The sequence below is a fragment of the Mytilus trossulus genome, chromosome 5 (assembly GCF_036588685.1).
Source record: "Mytilus trossulus isolate FHL-02 chromosome 5, PNRI_Mtr1.1.1.hap1, whole genome shotgun sequence".
NCBI lineage: Eukaryota > Metazoa > Mollusca > Bivalvia > Mytilida > Mytilidae > Mytilus > Mytilus trossulus.
The window spans coordinates 68,299,827-68,319,650 of NC_086377.1; the positions used below are offsets into that span (position 1 = coordinate 68,299,827).

Consider the following 19,824-nt stretch of genomic DNA (forward strand, 5'->3'; position numbering starts at 1 on the left):
TATGTCCCCATTCAAATGCATTGATCAGCCAAAAAAAGGGATCCCCCTCCCCCCCCTCTAGGTAAAAATATTTTTAAGTCTGACAGTGTGGCCCAGGTTAAAAAAAAATAATTGTCGTCAGTAAAACTGCATTTTCGGCCATCAAATCAACAATGGACGGTGGCAAATCTTCAACTACTGTACTGTTATTCCGATTCTAATGCATAACAAAAAGAAATAGTATGTTCATGATGTTAGAGCTTGAAAAAATGTATAAATTTGACATACTAGTACAAAAAAATTCCCAAAACTTCATGAATGAATTTTGCGCAAAGAACTTACATTTTGTAAGTCATGGCTAAATGTCATTATGTGACTTGAATCTTCATAGAAATGAAAACGTTCAAATTGGAACCTCTTTGATACCAATTCAAATAAAATAACTGTAAAACGGAGAATTTAAGATGGTGTTGTTCTATTAATGACAACATGTAGTAATCCAATCAATTCAAAATTCAGATCCCTCATTAGTTATCCCTGGTCATGCTGGTTAGCTGTGGAATTGACGGTAATTATATAAACTTTAGCCAATTGTAGGATAAAATTGCATTAGAATCACTTATTTACTACATGTATTATTTAATGTTTGCATTTATTGGAGAAAACATTAATTAACTAACCCGTCGCCAGTAAACTTAATTTGGGACCATCAAATCCACAATTGATGCCGTCGGAGCTTAAAATACAATACAGTTATCTCCTAAAAGTATGCATGGTCACAAAAAAAGCTGCCTGCCGGGTTTACAAAAAATTCTCATGTTAGGGGAAACCAACAATTAATTATCCATGGCCTTACACTAATGAAAAAAAACAGAGATCAAATTACATCAATTTGTTACCAACTATTTATGTCACCATACATCCTTTAACAATGAGCAAAGCCCATACATTATACCATATACTGTAAATTCTGAAATTAATGTATGCATTTATTATTGCTAATTTGTTTTAAATGCGATTTTAATTTTTTCGATTTTGAGAAAAATCCTGTTAAATTCATATAAAATATTTTTAAATGTGAGTTTAAATTATTGTGTTTACAACTCTGTCGCATTTTAGCAATAATAAAAACCTTGCAATAATTTCTGAATTTACAGAAATCAGCTATATAAAAGACCCTATTAAATGAAAATAAAAAATGTGTAAAACGATTCAAACAAGAATACTAACAGACTTAACAACAAATTAAAGGAAAACCTGCACCACTGAATTACAGACTCCTGACATGGGACAGGCACATACTAATATATGCAGGATGTGATTGGGGGCTGGACTATATAGTTAGCAGTTTGTGGTGCCAAAATAAACCCACCTATATATATATATATAAAAGAAGATGTGGTATGATTGCCAATGAGACGATGGTCCACAAGAGACCAAAATGACACAGAAATTAACCATAGTTACTATAGATCACCGTACAGCCTTCAACAATGAGCAAAGCCTATACCACATAGTCAGCTATAACAGGCCCTGAAATAAAACTGTAAAACAATTCAAATGAGAAAAGTAACGGCCTTATTTATATAAAAAATATGAACGAAAAACAAATATGTAACGTTAACACATAAACAAACGACAACCACTGAATTACAGGCTCATGACTTGAAATAGGCACATACATAACCTCAGTCCTTGTACATGATGTGAAAAGGGATTAACTCATCAGATCTATACCATGTATACAAAGAAGAAAGACATCTATTGACTAACAAAAACACACACAAAACGTGCTTTTTGACAGAAAATCTATTGGCATGCTGCAAGATACATGAAAGGTTGTTCTTTTGTTAAATGCCGGATATACATGATACATTGTATATGGATTATAACAGAAATGACAACGTGCTACGTTTGAACATGACTTTAATCTTTCCTATATCATGTATGTATATGAAAATGGTGTATTTTAACAGCAAAACAAGATCTAATAAACATCTGACGGTAATTAATGCCTGAAATGATTTTTTAACTCTATACAGCAAAATATATCAATTAAAATCAGAAAGTTCATACTGTAAATGTATTTTTTAGCTACATGTAAGATGCTGTTCACCTGTTGATCTTCTTTCTGTTGTTTGCTTACATGTTGTTTGCATTCACTCAAAAGAAAAAGTATATATAGTAAAGGTATAAATTAGTGAGCATCAGTTCAACATGTTCATACTACAATGCACATCTAGTTTTTGTCTGGACTTCTTGATTAAATAATTTAGATTTACAATTTAAGCTTGTTACCAAAACTTGGCAAAAGAATGGAAAGTACAGTATTAAAACCACTGGTGAACATGTACTATTATACAGTGTTCCCGCCTGCCCTAAATAGAAGGGCGCCCCGCCCTTGGTGCCCTTACCCCCGCCCTTCTGCCCTCCAAAGCCAAAGAATACCCCCCTCTGCCTTTTAAAAAGATATATTTTACAAATTTCATGCCTTCTGGCATTTCCGGTAAAATTGTTACCTGATTGTGTAACACTAATTAACTGACAATAGGATTAAGTTAAATACCTAATGCCTTTGGCAGTTTTATCACCTCTGCTAATGATTGTTCACTGCTAATTAGTGGATTAAAAATAATTGAACAAATACTAGATATTTAATACAGAATGAAAATGCCCACATGGTTTATAGCCATTTGTAATGTTTACGTATCATAGCATATGTACACATACAAAATATATTTTTAAATATAAAAGTTTAAAACAATTTAAAAGGCATACTAAGTTTTGACTAAATTGGTAGATTGGTAAAAACGTTTTGTTTTATAACCACGAGTATGAAATTGAAAGAAGAACCAAAGAAATTTGTATTTGAACATAACAAGATTGCACCACTTCCTGTTTTATTTCTTGTATTATAATCCTCCTTACATAGGAGCACTTAACAAATGCTTTTATTTTTTAACCATAATGGAGTTTATATCTACTGTAATATATGCAATGGATTATTGCATCATTATAATATAATCATCTCTTGTATCACCTGTTATATTTATAAAACTCCCTACTTAGGAGCACTTTGGTGTGCACTTCTTTATACTTTTTTGTAACAATTTAAATGATTACAAGTTAGGTAACTTTCAATAACACAAATACTATATGTCTAAAAAAGTAATTTTAATGTAGATAATTTAATTACATAACAAATTCAATTTTGTTTAGCTCCATCTTTCAGAACTACTTGTTTATTTTTATAGACTTGTATAATTAAGTTATATAAATTATAAAATTAAAAAAAAAAGATTTTTCTAAGGACTTTTTTCATGATCAAAATGCACAGTTTGCATAAATTAACTTCAATTAAAATGATATGCTTTGTGTCATGGTATGATAATTTGATAAAAAAAAAAATCTTACTGGAACCAACACTTGGAACACATTAATTTCTGAATAAGGTTAAAATACAAGTAATATTCTGCAGCTGAGCCTAGCAATATATACATGTATTTAAGGTTATTAATACACTGCCAAACAGTGCCCTTACAATTTGAGTTATAGCGCTAAAGTGCCCTTTCAGACAAGTAGCACCCTTCTGCCCTGAGATTCAAGCTGGAACACTGAATACTATACATGTAGGTGTGAATGTCCTGAAAAAAGAACAGATATCAAAGTATGTTCATCTGTAGAATTGCAGTTAATTTTGATAATTTGATGTACTGGTAACTTATGTTTTAAGTATAATTGTACATGTACACTGTTGCTTATTTTTCTATCTTTTTAATGTCAAGTATGCTTCAATGCACCCTTACCCTAATCCCCTCCTACTGCCCCATACAATCACACTTGAGATGTCAGAAGTTCAAATAATCATAGCATCTGCAATAACATTACAAGCCTACCTAGGTAGACTGGCCTACCCAATGTATATTTTTGCTTAAATTAAGGGTTGAAAATCAGTTATACTGACTTTTTATGGGCATTATGTTTTTTAGTCTGTGCGTTTGTTTGTTCGTCTGTCTGTCCGTCCGTCATGTCAAAGTTTTTGGTCAAGGTAGGTTTTGATGAAGTTGAAGTCCAAGAACTTGAAACTTAGTACACATGTTCCCTATGATATAATCTTTCTAATTTAAATGCCAAATTAGAGTTTTACCATATTTTCACGGTCCACTTAACATAAAAAAATGATAATGCGGATGGGGCATCCGTGTATTAGGGACACATTCTTGTTTTCTATATGCCTTCATGTTTTAAGCTGAGTTTTGATATGTGATACATGTACTTAGTTTTGAGTCCTGCACATATACATCACTGTACATTGATTGTCATTGGAGTTAAAATGACAATGACAGGGTTTTTTTTAATATTGCTTCTTAGTGTTGATCAATTTACCTTATATATTAAATAAATAAAGTTTATAAATTATTGTCGCAGATTGAAATTTTTTAATATTTTAAAAATAAGCTGAATTAATGAAAAGAGATTGTGCTATAAATTTTAGGGTCTCAACAGTGAACAAAACCATACTATAGAGTCAGCTGTAAAAGTATTATTAAAGATCCTGTCAAAACGAGCAATATTTAAATTACCATGTTCAGTATATATTGGTTATAATATATAAAAAAATCACTTGTTTTCTTTCTCTTAACCAAAGGAGAACTTTATTGTCAATTTATTTTTATTGGAAGATAGTGCATCAGGTTCAGGTTTTATATGATAATCACAGGAATTTAAATTTTCAGTATTAGCTCCTCAGATGTCAGTGGAAGGGGAAGCTATATATATACATTATATGTTTAAATGAAATTGGCAACAGGATTAGATATAGAGGAGATCCTATAGCTACAGTATATGTAACTGGTATGTATTTGTTGAGGTATTTAATGCAAAAATACAGTATTTAAATTTTAATACAAAAATACTGAATTCCAAGGCAATTTCAAAAAAGGGAAATCCATTGTGGTAGTTCCTAGGTTTTAAGAACAAAACATGTTTTTTTTTAGGTTATTGCTTTAATATACTTTGAATAAACAAACTATGTGCCATCACTGCCATGCAGGGGACATTGGAACCCTGTACTTTTTCTTATAGTTAAAACTCCTTAAAAATATATGTCCCTGCATACAATACCAAGAGGTTTCTGTGCACTTTGATATTCATTTGTAAAGTTTACAAACATTCATACCAAATTTCAACCATAATGAACTTCCGCAGCAGAGATAATCAAAAAAGTAGTGGAAATAAACAATTTGCAGAGCATTTGGAGTTTTGAGTTATACCCCTATGGAAGATAAATGACAAATTTTGTAGCTAGATGTTAACAGAATGCATCTATAGCGCTATAGACATTCCATTTTTATATGACCGCCTTAAAAATTTGGTGTTCTTTGTCATCTTTGTAAGCATCGTCCGAAGACACTTAGTTTCCAGACAGTAACCTTAGTTTAAATGAATGGATATCTATGAAATATAAACACAAGGTTTGAAACCACAAAAGGAAGATTGGGATTGATGTTGGGGTTATGGTCCCAACAGTTTAGGAACAAGGAGCCCAAAAGGGGTCAAAATAAGTATTTTTCCTAGGTTCCAGACAATTACTTGTGTGTAAGTGTATGGATCTTTCTGAAATTGTACCACAAGGTTCCATACCAAAAAAGGAAGGTTGGGATTGATTTTGGGGGTTATGGCACAAACTATTTATGAAAAAGGGGCCACAACAATACTTTTCTAATACTTTGTATAAATTGCTTTTTAGCTCACCTGGCCCTTAAGGTTCATGTGGACCCAATGGCTAAAATGGCCGTATTTTCACCTCAAAATTTACAGACAAACCTGGGCATCTGTAAAAAAAAATCAGGCATAGCATGTCCTAGATAAAATTTTGAGGTGAAAATACGGCCATTTTAGCCATAGGGTCCACATGAACCTTAAACAGGGGCTGATCCAGTCATTTAAAAAAAAGTGTGGGGGGGGTGTTCCAATTACATGTCTCCATTCAAATGCATTGATCGTCTAAAAATAAAGGGAACCTCCCTATGCCGTATGGATCCGTGCCTGTCTTAAGTGAGCTTTTCTCATCACTTTGCGTCCGTCGTCCGTAAAATTTTACAAAAATCTTCTCTGAAACTACTGGGCCAAATTTAACCCAACTTGGCCACAATCATCATTGGGGTATCTAGTCTAAAAATTGTGTCCCGTCACCCGCCAAAATAATCAAGATGGCCACCATGGCTAAAAATAAAACATAGGGGTAAAATATATATTTTGGCTAATAACTCTGAACTCAAAGCATTTAGAGCAAATCTGACATGGGGGTTAAATTGTTTATTAGGTCAAGATCTCTCTGCCCTGAAATTTTCAGATAAATCAGACAATGGGTTGTTGGGTTGCTGCCCCTGAATTGGTAATTTTAAGGGAAACTTTGTCTGTGTTCGGTTATTATCTTGAAATTTGTTATAGATAGAGATAAACTTTAAACAGCAATTATGTTCAGCAAAGTAAGATCTACAAATAAGTCAACATGATCAAAATGGTCAGTTGACCCCTTAAGGAGATATTGCCCTTAATAGTCATTTTTTTACCAATTTTTCATAAATGTTTGTTATCTTTTACAAAAATCTTCTCCTCTGAAACTACTGAACCAAATTCAACAAAACTTAGCCAAAATCATAATAAGGGTATCTAGTTTAAAAATTGTGTGCGGTGACCCCGCCAACCAACAAAGATGGCCACCATGGCTAAAAATAGAACATAAGGGTAAAATGTAGATTTTGGCTTATAACTCTGAAACCAAAGCATTTAAAGCAAATCTTACAAGAGGTTTCCTTGTTGATCACAAAAACCAAGGTGAGCAACACAGGCTCTTAAGAGCCTCTATTTTTTTTACCAATTTTTTACCAATTTCAATGGGGTTTTGTTCTTGAATTCATAGAGTTCTCTATTAAATATGCTGATTCAAACCGTGTATTATTTTTTGGGGGAATTTGGTCCCTGTTTTTGAATTGGTCTACTTTAAGGTCCAAATGCCATATATATTATATATACAGGTAATGTGTAGTACACATGCATGAAAAGAGTTAGTTTTCATTATTAATTATTCATTTATTAAAGTAAAAAATAATATGTAGTATTATTGCCAATGAGACAACTATCCATCAGAGTCTAAATGACTGAATGTTAGCAACTATAGACCACTTTACATGTATGTACAGCTTTCAACAATAAGCAAAACCAATACAGAATTTAGCAAGCTATAAAAGATCATAGAATGACAGATGTAAAACAATTCCAAAGAGAAAACTTACAGCCTGATTTACTTAAAAGACAATATAAAGCAAAAAAAACCAACCATGATAAATAGCAAAAAGAAAACTATTATTTCTCCACTACAGTTGTTCACACGATATTTAAATACATATATGTAAGCTTGGTAAATCATTACTTATTTAATTTATGTTATCATTTTTGCTTGATTGGTAAGCCAATATTTGATGTTATATAGTGTTTTTTTTTAATTACAGCAACTGTATTCCAAGAGTCTGATGGCTGATAATGTATTACAGGATTTTATCATTCAAGCAACATCTTAGAATCCTAGGATAAGTGCTAATGTATGAAGGAAGCCTTGGATACAAATAGCAATTACAGCAATTCCATACAGGATAGAACTCTTACACGTGGTCATGATATGGGAATGATGTATTCAAGAAATTTAAAACACATGGAATTAAATATTGTGTATATTTTTTCAACCACAAGTACTTTCAGATTATAATACAATTCAAATTCAAATTATTGTGTCAAATGACAATTATAGTCTAAAATGAATAACACATGTTTTAAACTGAATTTTATATAAATATTTGAAATTACAAGAATTTTTAGCTTATTATGCAGCCAAACTTTGAAATCTTCTAATGGTATATGCTTATTGTTTGTAAACAAATTGTTTTGAAATAAGAAGGAAATGGTTGAAAATAACTGCAATTTATCAATATAATGTGATATGAGGTATAAATCAATCAGACAGCAACACAACAACAAAAGCACATAAAAGGCATTAAGGTGCTAACATACAGTCCTCAACAATAAACAGGTGTCTTAACAATTTCATGATCTACTTAATTGACCAGAGTCTACCAATCAAAGCACTGCTATTAACACCAAATTTTTGAAATATGTTTAGTAAGGATGAGACTTTAGACAACTACGGAAACCCTGGCTTGAAACAGGCACATGAATATGGGTTTGAGTAAACTACTTTTTTTCTTCAAAACTTTTTAAACAAAAATAGGCATCTTTTGCAAGTAAGACAATTAATAATAGGTTAGTCAAGGAGTAGTATGTGTTTTTGGTGCGTGTGTCTGTCTGTCCATTCCTCCATCTTATTTTAACTTAAGGATTTTGGTTAAAGTTGTTGGTCACAGTATATGTAGTTAGCGATGCCGTTGAAGCCCAATCAACTTAATTGACACAAATAAGTGATATAAAGGCTTCTAGTTCAGGTTTTGACCCCGACTTTGTGCTATACTGAACATGAAAAGTGTGAGCAGAATATCAGTGTACTATATTATATAGTGACACTGTCGCACATTTTCTTGTTTTTTTTTTGTCATGCTTCAGCTTATATATTGATTTAAGTTTTGGTTTAACAAGTTACAGATCAGGTTCAAATTGTATTGCAGTCTGATGATTTTTATAAAATGTTTCTTCATGAAGCATTCACAATAGGTAGAACAGGATAAATATGAAACTTCAATAATATTAACTATATGTATACTAATCACTTTTGCTGCACCTGAGAACTAACAAACATATCAACAACCATGATAATTAGACAAATAGGAGGACATTTTGAAAAATATTTAATACAGACACAATGCCTTTTACATGCAGAAATCACGCATGTATCACAGGTGTATTTCTTGTACACATATGATTCACATGTGAAACGCATGATCACATGTGTATATCATGCGTATCACACATTTTGATTTTTTTTTAGTACAGGCACCATGCCTTTTGAATGCAGAAATCACGCATGTGTCACAGGTGTTTTTTCCTACACATGTGATTCACACGTGAAACACATGATCACATGTGTATATCATGCGTATCACATTCGTTTTTCACACATGTGTCACATGCGTGGCATGAAACGTCTCTTTCACATGCGTGTGACACACATGTGAAACGCATGTGTCACGCATGTTCACATGTGTGGCATTTTTACCAGTGTAATCATTAACATATTTTTATGATCATATTTCCGGGCGCATTGCATTTGCGCCAATTTTGAAAAATTCAATCTTTCATTTGCACCACAAGGTTATATTTCATTTGCGCCAAAAATTAACTACTTCATTTGCGCCATTTTACAGGTAATACAGGTTATATATAACTGGAAAGAAATAATCATCGCTCTATCATGAATAATAAAGTTTGTTAGACAGTATTACTGAGAATACAATAATAGTAGTCTCAGAGTATTACCCCTGGATAATTGATTCAGTTCAGTCATACTCATTTCAAAATACAAAACTGAAAGTCACTTAGGTTTAGATCTAAATAGTGTTCACATTTTAGATGTCCATGTATCAATATGGACATTGTCAATTCAGATGTTCTAAAAAAAAAGTCAGAAGTCATTTAGGTGTCCCAAAAAAACCTGCAGAGGAAGAATAACTTGTACGTGTAAAGACAGAATAACAACTGATATGGAACACAAAACAATTATCAAAACTTTAAACAATCGCAACCATTGGGTAAACCAGCAGAAAGTATAATCTCAAAAACTTATTGAAAAGTTTACTTATGGTTTTATGATAACTTATTTCTGAGGAACATGTTTCGACTAACAAGAACATTATCAAAAGCGTGGTTTTTAAAAAAAAAAAAAATTCAATACCTGTATTAATCTGTATCATGCGTATTTACCTGTAATATTGGCGCAAATGAAAGGTTTAATTATTGGCGCAAATGAAATATAGTTTGTGGCGCAAATGAAAGATTTTTTTGGCGCAAATGAAATGCCAATTGGCACAAAAGCAAAGCACCGCATATTTCCATATTTGTTCTAAATCCTATTTAATTATTAACAATCACTCAGTATGCATGTGTTGTTTGTGGTGATATTGTAAGAACTTCTTGTTTGTGGTGATATTGTAAGAACTTCTTGTTTGTGGTGATATTGTAAGAACTTCTTGTTTGTGGTGATATTGTAAAAACTTCTTGTTTGTGGTGATATTGTAAGAACTTCTTGTTTGTGGTGATATTGTAAGAACTTCTTGTTTGTGGTGATATTGTAAGAACTTCTTGTTTGTGGTGATATTGTAAAAACTTCTTGTTTGTGGTGATATTGTAAGAACTTCTTGTTTGTGGTGATATTGTAAGAACTTCTTGTTTGTGGTGATATTGTAAGAACTTCTTGTTTGTGGTGATATTGTAAGAACTTCTTGAGTTGTTTTGATGTATATGTTTATGGGCCCATTGATTAAGAATCAAGATATTTGAATTTGAATTGATAACATATAAAGGACAGCATAAAAGAGAGAAAAATGGAGAATCAAAACCAATTAGTCGATGTTGCCACCGGGAAAGGTGTTAATAATACGAAATAACTGATAAAATTTAACTGATAATTTTTTTATACCTAGGGCAAAGATTAAAATCGGTACATAGTAATTTGTAATACTTTAATAGTTGGTCTAAATTAAAAGAAGAAGTTCCTATTTTCTATGAAATATTTTAAATAATTTCAGGATATTTTAGAAAAATATATTTCAAACTTTACTTAAATTTTTAGTTAAATATGTGTACTTGTACTTTATAAAGGTTTAACACTATGATGGCTGGTTGTATTATAAATGCGTGAATAGTATGGAATCCTCTGATTCTATCCATGTAATCATTAAAAATTATTTCCCACCAAACCAACCCCTACTATATGAAGCCATATTTGAGAATCTTATAAAATCCTTGTTATCGTTTCGTTGTTTTCTTACGATAGAGCGGCTGATGTTAGTCGGAAGACTGAAACAAATACGTAAATGTTACAATGTCCATCCTACCTACACAGACCAGTCTAATGTACCCTCAATCAATCACAACCTCTACATTGAATTGTCAATGCTTAACAAATCTACTGATACATTTTATGTAAATTATAGTTAAAACTAACATCAAAAATGATGGATGCAAGATTGACTGTAAAAGCGAGGTATAAAGCCAACTGTATTTGACTCGAAAGGTGATAATGTTCTCTGTTATACTGGTATAGCAATGTGTGGTTGAATTCTTTAATGTGTGTTCTGAAAAGACGTTAACTATTGGCCACTAGACTACTGAAAAATCTATCTATCCTCAATGCAAAGGGGTAGGTGCGGTAAGACCCTTTTTTTTGGCCCCAAAATATGGCAGTTTTACAAAATTGTTAAAATGTAAACTTTTAGTTATTTATTGGATAGTAAAATGGTTCTTCTACATAAATATGGGCTGTTTTTGAAAATACAATGCACATATATTGGGTACTAGCACCATAAAGTCATGCTAAATTACTGAAATCGTAACAATTTCAGCATTTTACTTAAATTTTAGACGGTTTCCGTGTGAAACGAAAGTGGCCGCATTCGTGTTCATCCAAAATATTGAAATGGAAGTAGTATTTGATGATGATACATAACATATATAAAGGTTGAGGATGAACACGGATGCGGCCAATTTCGTTTTGGACAAAAACCATCTGAAAAGTGACATTTTCCCCCATATTTGGTAGATTTTCCATATTTGAGCTGGAATCGGATCGTTTTTAATGACGAAATAAGTTTAAATCTTTCCTATAAATTAATCGAAACATTTGAAATAGACACTTTTAAGTGTTTAAAAAGTGGTCAAAATCTTTCGTCAGATGAAACTAAAATTTGAGGCCAAAATTGGTCCTTACTTTGACTAAATCATATACAATTTTCCAATTCTTTAAAAACGTTCTTAAACAGCAATTCTTAGCAATCATTAAAATTATAATGCGTGATTTTTTGGCATATAGGGAAAAGATTTTTTCAGTAAATTTTTTAAGCAATATTGCTCAACTTTTGCGGCACCGAAACCGAAAATTAACGATATAAAAAGAGAATGAACACAGACTATTATTCCAAACTTAACACACTAGTAAGGGAGTGGCACATGTTAGAGTAAGCAATTGTCAGGTAATTCATACTCATAGTCTATATACATTTCTTTAAGAAGAAAAAATATAGATAAAGGTACTGTTTCATACAAATAAACTTATCATAGATACGAGGTCTAAATTTTATATGTACGCCAGAATCAGTGACGCTCGAATCCAAAAAAGTAAAAAAACAATTGAGATCCAAAATTCCTAAAAGTGTTGCCAAATACAGCTCATAAAACAATTCTTATCAAATGAGTATATACTAAACTTTATATTTAATACTCTTTCTTTAATCCATTCAGATTTTAATCATATAAAACATTATTCTTATTTTTGTATAAAAATGCCAAAAATAATTTTCATATAATCAGAATATTGATTTGCGCACATTTTAAAATAATATATTTTGCAATGTTATTTTTTTCAACATTACTATATTAATAATAACTTACCGTTCGTGTCCTCCTAGGGTGACAATTGAACAAATAACTACTAAATATCAGTCTTTGTCTGTTATCTGTCCGTAGATTTAATCTAAATTTCACAAGGCAAAGTTGTGACCTGGGATGGTCAAGTCAAACCATATCTGATCCGCCTAAAATCACTGAAGCGTAACGAATTATAAGATCATCTCTTTATCAATATTCAAATTAGTTGTAAATGACAAGGCACATTTGGATTTTTGAATATAACCGATTTATCTGATTGATTCAATGAACATTTGTTTGTATAAATCCCAATATTTAATTCGTATTTCATCAGTTGCCTCAAAAATTCGGACTATAACACATGTACATATCATTCGTACTAAATCGTGACCAGATCTATTTCAGGCGCCTTCAGTCGATGCACAAAATATATTTCGAACTCGGCGGATGTCATCAAATGAAACATTTATTTAATTAAATTAATCTAATTACCGCAAAGCATTAAGTTTTTACAGCTGCAAAAAATAAACATCACTTGTCACAAATAAGGAGATCAAATATTGTTTTCTAAGTCAAGAAACTTAACATTTCCTCCTAAATGTCCGAATTCGTTTAGGTGTGATCTTTCTAGAAGAGGCCATCAAAAGGAAAGTCGATAGAGTTAGTAATTTGTCGTATTTACCCGTCATCGATCGTGATCACAGATTGAAAATCACATTTCGGGGACGACAGTTGATAGGCTTTGGCAAAGGTGGTTAATTTTCTGCGGATTCACTAATCATTTCGATATATTGCTATGCATATTTGAAGGTCTGGATGGGGGGGGGGGGGGGGTCTGTTATTCTGTAAACATTTGATTTTCACCGCTTTTTTCTCTAATCTTTAAAAAATTAACCCCTTTTTTCTCTAATATCCATTTTTTTTGCCCGTTATTCTCTTATCTAATACATTTTTAAGGCCATTATTCTTTAATCATTTAACCCCATCCAAACCCTCATATTTGATTTTTGCCATTATTTTTCGGATATTTATTTTCAGTTCTTACAAGGCCCGGATAACAGTTTACACAATCCTATTCAATCTGTTTCATCCCATTCAAATGATATGGTTATCCTCTCAGATGATTGATTCCCTGTGTCCAAGGTAAAGTGGATATACTATGCAGTATGGGCTTAACTCATTGTTGAGGGCCGTACTACAGTGACCAATAGTTGTTAATTTCTGTGTCATATTGTTTCTTGGGGCGAGTTGTCTCATTGGCAATCATGCCACATCTTCTTTTTTATATTCCATTTACTTTTGTCCACTGTATTACGCGTAAAGTGGACATCCGGTTTACTTTTAAACACTATATCTAACATCTAAAAAGCGTGTCATGCATCTCCCTTTTTTAAAGAATAATCTTTAAGTAAATAGTATGAATTAAACTTATATATACAACCTATGTTCGGACACTGTCCTCGAGATGCAAAACTGTAGGATGGCTTATTTTGTTTATTATCATTAAATACCCATGTGGAACCTTTCAAAGTTAACGATACCAATACCACGCTCTATAAGGAAACTCTATTTATCATTCATGTTAGACAAATCTCTGCTTATGTTTTATATCTGCAAGAACCATAACTCTGTCACTTTTTATGTCGATGTACTAATATATTATTATTTATCCTCACATAAGTGTATAAACAAAGAAATCCCATTAACGGTATAACTAGAATTAATGCGGAAATGTCATCTATGCAATAACATATTATTTCAGGTCACGTGCGTCTAATCAAATAATCGTAGCTAATTATGTCTATGTTTCAGCTCGTACAAGGCAACCATAGATTCTTATATGAAATCTTCTGCCTACCCCCACCCCATCCCCACCCCCCTCACCAACCCCAAGCCCAACAAGTTGAATAAATATCAAATTCGCTTCCCTCTTATTTACCAAAAAACAACCTGACCTAATAAAACATAAAAAAAAATCTATTTACAAACTATCAACTTTGTGTCGAGACATGAACCAACGACAAGCACTAAAATAAGAGGCCCCTCATGGGGGGGGGGGGGGGGTCCTAGTAATCACATAATCACCATTTTTTTGCCAATACAATCACATAATCATTAAATATTTGCTTATCTTTAGTAATCAAATAATCATAAACTAAAAATACAGTCCTAGGTAATCAAATAATCATGAAATATTTGGCTTAATAATCAAATAATCATTAAAAAAACGGCCAAGTAATCACATAATCAAAAACCCCATGAGGGCCCTCAAATAAGACTCGTCGTTGTCGTCAAAACTATGTTTGAACCATTTTTCGAAAAAATTCACACTAAGAATTAAAAAAACACACACTGAGATTACTAAAAAATAAAATCACACAGAAAATTGAAAATTACACAATGAGATTTCGAAAAGACACACTGAGATAAAAGAAACTGAAAAAACACACTGAGAATTTGAAATTACACACTGAAAATTAAAAATTACACACGGAGATTTGTGCGTACTTTTTATGCGCACTAAAAATAGAAACTGGAAAATATGAAAGGAAAGAAGTCCATGAGAGGACATGTTTTAGTTGTAGCTCTATTGTTAAAGATGAACTGCATGTCATTTTAAAATGCCCTTTGTATGTGGATCTAAGACAAATTATGATACATGAAGCTGTACATTTTACTGAACATTTTAACCTTTTATCAGATAATGAAAAATTTATATTTTTATTTAGTAATGACAATGTTGCTGCTATAGTTGCCAAAACCTGCAACAATATTTTATTAAGAAGGAATTGTATTTTATTTCACTACTTTTTAAAGAAACCAATGTTTTACTATCATTTAGTAAAATGTATATTGTGCAATTTTAATTATAAATATGTAAAAATATGTTTATATGTATTTTGCATATAAGTATTTTTAAAATCTCATTGTGTAATTTTAAATTCGTGTGTTATTCAATTTATTTCATCTCAGTGTGTGTTTTTCAGTTTCTTGAAAATTCGGTGAGTAATTTTAAAATCTCAGTTGTAATTTCGATTTCTCAGTGTGTTATTTTAGGTTCTTAAATCTCAGTGGGATTTTTTTTAAATTCTCAGTGTGTAAAATGGTATAAGCATAGTTTTGACGAAAACGGCTTGCCATACTCCTGACTTGGAACAGGCACATGCCTACAGAATGACTGTGGCGGGGTGTAACATGTTAGCGGAGTCATTTTAAAAGCCCGAAATGACAATCTAAATCAATTCAAACGAGAAAATCTAACGGCCTTATCTATTATATAAAAAAATTAAACGAAAAACAAATAGGTAACACGTAAAAAAAACGACAAGCATTTGCATAGTTATATATAATGTTAATATCTATGTTATAAGTGTCAGACTAATGGGGTGTCGGACCAATGGGGTGCCGGGCTAAACGGGATGTCGGAATATCGGGGCGACCCCGTCTGGGGACGCAAACATTTGAGGGAATGCATTTTGTAGCCGGACACACTAACACTGTGATATAATAAAAATATCAATACTTGAATAGTTCAGTAAGAGGCTAAACTCAATACAATTGATCGATGCTTTTTGCCATTTTCCGCGTATAATACGCGTTTATAAAAAAATCCCGAAAGAGGTTTCAACTAGACTGCAACTTCAGAGGAATACGTCCTTAAGTTCAATCTCTGCCCTCGACTATCCTAAAAAATGGCCAATAATTTCATTAAAATGGAAAGTCGAGTGCACCTTTATATGTTCGGGCGTGTTTAAGGTTCATCATCATAAGGAATTTAAAAATATGGCCGTGTTTACCCCTTAAAATTTACTATGAGTACAGAGAAACTGGTACATATATATGACACGCCGTTATTATATTTATTCAATTTCGAGATATCTAATTTAGTTAAATAAGATATCTTATAAACTAATTGAGATATCTTAATAATAAAATGAGATATCTTATATATTAATTGAGATATCTGATTTATTAAATAAGATATCTTATATATTAAATAAGATATCTTATATATTAAATAAGATATCTTATATATTAAATAAGATATCTTATATATTAAATAATCTATCTTATATATTAAATAATCTATCTTATTAAAATGTTTATAAAGATATCTTATTAAATATATAAGATATCTTATTCAAAATATAAGATTTCTTTGTTAATTTATAAGATATCTTATTAACTATATAAGATATCTTTTATATAGTTAATAATAGAGATAATTCGCTAATTCGCTCGTGTATGTAACAACGTAATAGATTTTAGCGAGAGAAATTTATGTATTACTGAAAAATTATTACACCAGGGTTTTCGATATCACAAACTGGTAAAAACATTTACTAAATTTTATCACCGGTATAAGGAAATAATTCGTAAATATAACTCAACATGCAAACATCTTATACGTTCAGGTATTTCACATCCAAAATTTTATGGAAATATTCTTTATAAAGCACAAAAATGTCAGTATTCTCCTCAGAAACTAACAAAACCTTTAAATAGACTTATTAAAAGGGGATTTAGTTACGATACTGTTGTCAGGTAATTAAAGATTGCATATTTTGGCTTTAACATTGATTCACTGATAGGGTCTTTGCATCGGAACTAAACACATTTATTTCTTAAAAAAAACAGTTGTTGGCATGACACGGGTTATGTTCTTCTCATGTATTTTATGATAGTATGATACTAAACCCCTAACGGGAGGGATTATACCTGATATTCATATGACGAAGACATAATCTTTCAATCAGTTTAATTGAGGTCTGGAGCTGGCATGTCAGTTAACTGCTAGTAGTCTGTTGTTATTTATGTATTATTGTCTTTTATTTATTTTCTTTTGTTACATCTTTTGACCTCGGACTCGGACTTCTCTTGAACTGAATTTTAATGTGCGTATTGTTATTCTTTTACTTTTCTACATTGGCTAGAGGTATAGGGGGAGGGTTGAGATCTCATAAAAATGTTTAACCCCGCCGCAATTTTGCGCCTGTCCCAAGTCAGGAGCCTCTGGCCTTTGTTAGTCTTGTATGATTTTAAATTTTAGTTTCTTGTGTATAATTCGGAGTTTAGTATGTGTGCGGGAATTCTCGCTACATTGAAGACCCATTGGTTGCCTTCGGCTGTTGTTTGCTCTATGGTCGGGTGGTTGTCACTTTGACATATTCACCATTTCCTTTCTCAATTTTATATCTTATTTACTTCATAAGATATCTCCATAAGTTAATAAGATATCTCTATATTAGTTTATAAGATATCTCTATTAATTAATAAGATATCTCTATTAGTTTATAAGATATCTCTATTAGTTTATAAGATATCTCTATTAGTTTATAAGATATCTCTATAAATTAATAAAAAATTATTATGTTGATTTATGTATGCCTTCAACTCATATGGGTAAAAATGTGCATTTGTTTAATAAACTTATATAAAATGATGTATGCCATTATAGAACGGGTATCAAAATGATGTATGCCATTATAGAACGGATATAAAATGATGGATGCCATTATAGAACGGAAATAAAACGATGTATGCCATTAAAGAACGGATATAAAATAATGTACGCCATTAAAGAACGGATATAAATTAAAATAATGTATGCCATTATAGAACGGCTTAGTGACCCATTTTGTATTTTGCTTGTGATCTTCACCCTACACACAATTTCACAGCATTCTAAGACTGATGAAATGCATATGATGATAATGAACTACAAACATGACAGCAAAGCTACAGAAGAAACATTAGACCAAGAAATTTATATAAGACTGGAAAGCAAATTTTCTCAGAAATAAAAGAAACATTAATATAGTGTAAGTGTGCTAATCACTGCAACTGTAAGATAATGCTGTTAAAATTGATGAAAAGCTGCAACCCTATCAAGTCACTGAGAAGTGCTACAATGTTTATATATAAGCAGCACATAATCAGTAACAAAAAAGGCTGTTAACTTATTAATTTTTGACAGCAGTACTTTTAGAAGTTAAAATGTTTACTCCAGAATTTTGAAGAAAATAAGAACTACACAAGAGAAAAAAGAAAACTGCACTTCCATTAGACCAGTACATCAAGCCCTTATAAAGAAATTATCATTCTCTCCCTAACTACTTTACATAAAACTCTCAATACTACCCTCATTTACTCAATTTTCCCTTTTTCTCCCTATAGAACATATATCCATACATACCACTCTCATTATTTACCCTCATCCTCCCTTCATTTCTCTCTTATCCATATCAACCTTAACCACCTATATTAGCCTACTCTGTGTGTTAAATATCCCCATGAAGGTGTTAGTTGATGAAAAGATTTTAATCATGAAGTACCAGGCATGGAAGAATGATGAATTTCAATACTGAAAAGAAGTTCTAAACTTTTCATTTTTTTTAATATTGAGCTAATTTGGAGCTGTAGTTTCTATTTCAATATTAAATGGTTATCATTATTTTAAAAATTAAGGTAACAGCCAAAGTTACAATAAGCCAAAATGTGTGATGTAAATTTGTAAAGAAATTATCCTTGGATAACCATTTTCCAGCCAAAATATGTATTTAATCGAAAGGTGTAAAAAATATTTTAGAAAAAATGAAAACAATCATAAAAATTACAATAGAAAAGTAAAAAAACCAAAAGTAAAAATTGCCAAAAGTTTATAAAATGCCAAATGGTACAAAAGTACCTGTCTGCTAATGTACTAGCCAGCTGGCCTGAGGGTTATCTGGACTTTAAGGTGCTAGTTCACCAAAACAAATGGCCGCAGGGACCACCAGTCTCTTCCTTTCGGAGTACCAATTTTAGAGTCTCTGATTTGACTAAAGCATGGCTTATACAGCCAATATGAAAAAACCATCCCCAATAAAAATTTGATTAAAAGATAAAAACATTCCCAATTAAAATATGGATAAAATGATAAAAACTTCCCCAATTAAAATTTGGATAAAAATTAAAAACATCCCCAATTAAAATTTGGATAAAAACATATTGACATAGCCATGGGGCTCTACCAACTTGTACCAGTAAAGGGGATACATGGTACACGGTCTGACCAAGTCACCCTTGGTCACGGTCCAACTGAGATATCAAACTCACTCAGTTCATACCAGTACTATCAGATGTATGGTACTTAGACCGCGACTCGGTCGCAGTCTGACCAAGTCACCCTTGATCACGGTCCAACTGAGTGATCAAACTCACTCAGTTTATACCAGCACTATCAGATGTATGGTACTTAGACCACGACTCGGT

At 31.7% G+C, this 19,824-nt stretch overlaps 1 protein-coding gene and 1 long non-coding RNA gene across 2 annotated transcripts in view; one reads left to right on the forward strand and one right to left on the reverse strand.

Annotated features, from left to right (window-relative positions):
* Positions 1–13,199, reverse strand: part of LOC134718240 (uncharacterized) — a 53,106-nt gene extending 39,907 nt beyond the window's left edge. Inside the window, exon 1 of the mRNA XM_063580734.1 lies at positions 12,595–13,199. The gene's annotated coding sequence lies outside the window, so the exon portion shown is untranslated. The remainder of the gene's footprint in view (positions 1–12,594) is intronic.
* Positions 3,599–8,195, forward strand: LOC134719119 (uncharacterized). The gene is made up of 3 exons (XR_010107512.1): positions 3,599–3,646; positions 4,716–4,833; positions 7,494–8,195. It is a non-coding gene; the product is annotated as an uncharacterized LOC134719119 (long non-coding RNA).
* Positions 13,200–19,824: the final 6,625 nt, after the last annotated feature.